Source organism: Leptonychotes weddellii, chromosome 3, assembly GCF_054177405.1.
Source record: "Leptonychotes weddellii isolate Sample4059 chromosome 3, ASM5417740v2, whole genome shotgun sequence".
Lineage (NCBI taxonomy): Eukaryota > Metazoa > Chordata > Mammalia > Carnivora > Phocidae > Leptonychotes > Leptonychotes weddellii.
This window is the reverse complement of record NC_138371.1, coordinates 103670934-103676852: the sequence shown is the minus strand read 5'-3', so window position 1 is coordinate 103676852 and position 5919 is coordinate 103670934.

Genomic DNA, 5919 nt, shown 5'->3' with positions numbered 1-5919 from the left:
AACCAAGCATCTCTATTATTATAACTTCCCCCCAGCCAGCAATATTTAACATTCCCCCTACTGTCTTTGATTGAACTTTCTCTTTTACCAAGATGTCAAGTCTTTGTCTTTCTAATACCACCATATTTCCCATTTCGGTTAATACTTGTATGAATCCCTCAAGTATGGAAGGGAACTAGCTTTCAGTTCCAAGGATTTCAGGTTTGAGTATCCTAGTCTAGTATTCGGTGTCAGTTGAACCCTTAAAAAACCCTTTTAAAACAGTTTTACTTGTTTCTGTTTGCCACTTCTGTGGTTGTCATTAGACCTTATAAGTTAGCTGTCTCACAGATATCCTGAATAAAATATTAGCTGTTAAGGCAGAAGGAACCTCAATACTTCTTAGTGTTTGTTTGTTTGTTTTTTAAATAGAATAAAGAATGGATTTGGATAAAAGTTTTTTAACATAATTTTCTGTAAATTCTTCTACAAAACAGCATAGCTGATTTGAGGATGTAATAATGTTTTAAATTATTTTAAAATGCAAGTGGGTATTCTCTGATTTGGTAAAACACTACATTTAAGAATTCTTTAAAAATTGATTTTCTAGAATTAAAAAATGTCCAGATTAGGTATATGGCTGAGCTCAAATTGATTTGAAGTGCCCTGGTGAAAGCTCAACTTTAAATATTTAGATGTGAGAAATGTGAACTATTCCTGACTGATGATAATGGGAACCCATAACATACTTAGCCAAAGAATATATTTGGTTCAGGCAAAGATATAAACCTAATAATGGGCATCCATTCTTTTTTTAAAGAGGATGGATGAAGTGTTGTGTTCTGGCCTGTAGCTCCCTCTGCTTAGAAAAGACTGAAGTATTCTGCGGCAGCTTCAGTGGTGACTAGGAGATGCGGCTGGCACATCACACTCTGTGACCCACACCGAAAGCCGTCTTCATCCACCGCATCCACTGGGCCTTGCTCTTCACTTATTCCCAGGCCTTCCTGCCAGTGGAGAGGTTTTGTTTTCTTCTTCTGTCTATATTCGTAGGCCTCTTAGCTATTAGGAGCTGTCAGATGTGTACTAATAGCTAATGTTCCTAGCCTGAAATTAAAAGTACTGCATCCGCACCATGTACCTGATGGGGATCTGACCTCAAGTGTGTTCTGAGCCCAGGCTTCCTGGCGTGGTGTCTTTTTTAACCACATAAGATTCTGACAAATTGCAAATACTGGTATTGTGATTTGGTTCTCTGTACAAAGAAAGAAGCTCCATGCAGTGAGTTTGTGGTTTGATGGTCACAAAATGTTAGCACTGCTACCATTCAGCACGTGTAAAATTTTTTAAATTTATAAATATTAAAATTTTAAACTTACACTAAGACTTTTCAGTTTTTTTAAAGAAACCCAGGGATGAGTATGCTGTTTAAATATTTACCTCTATTAACATTACTAATGAAGGTATAAAGTTGCATTTAATTTTTCAAAAGATGCTACAGTATGATTTTAGGAAATAAGGCTATGTACTGAGCCAGTTACAAGCTGAATATCAGATTGATAAAATTTTATTTGTATTTTTAAAATCCATAAATGGGAGTTAAATGTGTCTTTTCACTAAATATTTTTATTACAGTTTTGTTTTGACCATGTGTGATTTGTTCATGGGTATTTAGCTAGACTGTTTTATGAAGCTTATTGAAATGGTGCTAGTTCGTTTACAATCATAGTATGTGACACTGGGGACATTGCATAATCATAAAATAATTTTGAATAAAAAACATGAGACATATCTGTACAGATAAAATAAAGATTTGCATTAACCTTCTGAGAAAACACCCAAACCGTAATAGAGTATTCAAAATTCAGAAAGAAAAAAGTTCATTTATATTCTGTAATATCGAGCATATTTTTTTATTTCACCTCACGGTCTTAGGAACATTTTCAGAGTTATTAGTTAAATCACTGGATTTGGGCATATTTGTAGTAAATATTTTTAGTAGTTTGGGTCATTCTTTTCAGCCTTTCAGGGAAAGTGGAAAATTACCATCATGCTCTGTGTTAGACTTACAGACTTGAACCCTTTGCCCAATCTTAAATCTTATAAACATGTGCAGTGGAAAGTTAATTTTTTTAAGAAAAGGAAATGCTTGAAATATATTTATTTTAAACTTGATTTTGCTTTGAATATTCATTGATTTATAATGGTATTTCTTAGGTTATGTTGAAATTTGATTTTACTCCAAGGATGGATAAAGAAACAGCAGGTTGTTTAAGAGGCAGAGTAAGTAGAGCACATGTTGAGTTTTTGATTCACCCTCTTTCATTATTAAGGGGGGACGTTAGGCACAGACTAATCATCTGTCATTTGAAGAGAGCCATAGACGATTTTAAAGGTCCCATATATAAAAATTAGTATTTTTAAAAAGTCATCTTTAATGGTTCTCTCTAAAAATAGTCATTTTATATTGAGTGGTTTGTGAATAATGCCTTTGATGCGTTGGTTAGATATATGACATTTTTGTTTGTATTTTAGGCATAGCATCCCAGATTGAGTCTGTGCATTCTTTGTAATCTCAAATGGCAGTTCAATTCGACTTTCTTTTAAAACTAAGCAGAAGCAATAGCATGTTCAATGAAACTATTGAGAAAATCTCCCACTCAGAAATTCCATACAGTACTAATAGCAGCGTTCTGTCTCACCTCCTATTGACTTCTTTCCGGGTAAATTATTTTTAACATCTAGCATGACATTGAACAGAGAGAGGTAAGTCACTGATGGTTCCAGGAGCTGAAGAATGAAAAAACTAAAGTGAAGAGCGCTTAAATAGGGATGTGCTAAATATTCTTATTTCCACAGTAGTTAGCAGTTTTAAGTTTTTATGGTGTTCACTTCAGTTTACTTTGCCAGGTGAGTCTTCAAATATTCCTATTAGTAAGCCTGAGATCTTAGGCTGCAATACTCATTTGTATACCTGGTTATAATTGCATTGCCCTCGATGGTCCTTTCTGAGGACTGACCTGGTAAAGCCATTTGAACTGGTACGGTACAGGGGAGAAGCAGAAAGACCTAGATTGATTTCCTAACTAAGCTAATATTTAGGGTTTATGTTAATTTCCATGGGCGTTTCATCTATATAATAGGACCATAAATAATGTTAATTCTTCCCAAAGGAAAAATTTAAAACATGGTAATGGATATAATAGATGCTCAGTAGATTCCATTATATTTAAAGATTATTTCTAAGAACACATTTTGATCAATAAACGTCCTAATACAAAGTCTAATACCTGATAGTCATTAATTATTTTTAAATACTGTGATACCTTCACATCAATAAAATGTGAACTTCTAGCCCTAGCCACAACCACCATGTTGGTATTGGGATAGAGTTCACCATATTATTTACTGTTTCTTCTTTTCTATATGAGAAAATTGATTGATTTAAGTCAGTGGTTTCAATTTCTGTTGAATATTCAGCTCCTGTTCCTACAACAACAACAATCCTAAAGTGATTCCTAAAGTAAGTTTCACGAATCACTAATTCTTTATAACTTAGCTGTTATCAAATAAATTGGAGAAATAAAACAAGTGGGGATTTTTGGGTGTTTTTTTTTTAACTATGTGAAGTTAAAGCTTTACTACATTAATGCACGTTGGAAACTAGAAGATCTTAATGAGATTTTTATCAGCCTATTTAATGGTTTCTATTCAAAGCATCTTATGGGACTAGAATTCTCGTGAACATCCTTTGCAACATGCTTAGGTTGAATAATCTGGTGATACAGTCCTTGACGAATGGAAGAAAAAAAGAAAAGACCAGAATCTGTGTTCTTGTAATTATAGGTAATTACTAGTTATTTTTTAGAAAGGGAAAACCAAGTGTAAGTTCGTCTTAAGAGACCTTTTCAAAGTAATCTTCGTTCCTTTTATGCACCATTTCTGAAGAGCAGCAAGATGAACAAAAATAATTTCTGAATACACAAAGGAGTAATTCCTGGATTGAAATTGATTTGAAAGCATCTTTCAAGTCTAGTTTAACTTGACAAATAATCTTCAGTAATAAATTGCCTTTGATGTTTTACATTTCTTTATGATTTTCAAAAACCATTGAATTACAATGCAAAAGTTTCATCAGGAAAATTCTAATCTTCATGCAGCAGAGACGTGCTGTCTGGGCAGTCAGCACTCTTGGTGGAGGTACAATTATATGAACTTCCTGACATCTAGGTCACTTTATAAAAATAACATGTAGTCGTACACATTACATGAAGGTAACTTGTGTCTCATGTTATGAAAGCAGTTGAAACTTTGAAAGCTTAAAAAGGTGTTTCAAACCAAAAATAATTTGCTTTAGCATAAACTTTTCTCTTAATTTATAAGCCAAGGCAGTCTCGTATGTATGAAACACTACCTCTGTAAAAATGTACTGCCATAGGGTGCCTGGGTGGCTCAGTTGGTTGAGCGACTGCCTTCGGCTCAGGTCATGATCCTGGAGTCCCAGGATCGAGTCCTGCATTGGGCTCCCTGCTCAGCAGGGAGTCTGCTTCTCCCTCTGACCCTCCCCCCTCTCATGTGCTCTGTCTCTCAAATAAATAAAATCTTTAAAAAAAAAAAAATGTACTGCCATAAAAGTTGGTTATTGTTTCTTAGTTTGTTATTGATTTCTTAGTTTTACACATTTTCTTTCCAGCCCCTTTAACTAAGTTACATCTGATTTTGAAATATTGTTTAATAGATTTGTTATCAGTTCAAAGCATTCAAAGTAAATAAAGCGTGGGTTGTTACAGACCTGCAAACTATTTTTATTTTTTTTAAGATTTTATTTATTCATTTGAGACACAGAGATACAGAGACAGAGAGAGAGCATGAGCAGGGAGAGAGGCAGAGGGAGAGGGAGAAGCAGGCTCCTCGCTGAGCCAGGAGCCCAATGTGGGGCTCGATCCCAGGACCCTGGGATCATGACCTGAGCCGAAGGCAGACGCTTAACCGACTGAGCCACCCAGGCGCCCCCTGCAAACTATTTAAAACAGGAATTATGGTACCCACAAAGTTGTAAACCTCTTTTATGAACTATTGAATGGCATCATTTGGCCCCTGAGCAATTCATTTATATCCTCATCCCAAAAAGGATTTAAAGCTATTCAGAATATATAAACTTAGCAAGATCATAAAATTGATAAAGGAAAGGAAGGTAGGAACATAACATTGATTGCCTTGGGGAATGGAAAAATACCTCACGATTTGGTAACAGCAAAGGTGGAAGGGAACCCTTATTACAGTAAGTGCCTGTTAGGTGGTAAGTACTGTGTGCTGGATGTCTCATATATTGAACGCACTCAAGACTGAAGGCTCTGAAAGACTCCTGGCAAATCAGCTGACCAAAAAGTATCCATCATTTTCATGGAGAATGCTGTTCCCTCATAATTACATTGTTTGCCAAATTAGTAGCTGGTCTTACTTCAGCATGAAGACAGCTGTCTACGTCATCCATTCTCCAATCAGATCTTGCATATCTCTTGCATTCTTTGCAGCAGGTAGGCAAATCCTATCGAGGAGGAAATCTGGCCAAAGTGCAGGGTTTGAGTTTTTCTAATCCTGTCAATATTGCAAAGCCTCAATTTAATGTCTTAATTCCTCTACTTTTTTAAATTTAAAAGAAATTTTTAAAATTCCTAAGACTGGGTAAACTAGATAGAGGTTTGAATTTATGTTTGTGAAACGTACATCTAGTTTCAAGTGCAAAAGCTACTTGGAATACGTTTCATTTGAAGGGAATCTAAAACCTTAAATTCTGTCTATTGCCACCATTCTTGGAGGTAATTTATAAGACAGAGGTATTCCCATCAGGAGTCAGCACTTGCGGACTCTCAGAGCGGGACTTGAACGCTGGGAGGAAGCTGCATTCCCCCGTCTTCCGGAAGTGCCCTCGGGCGGGAG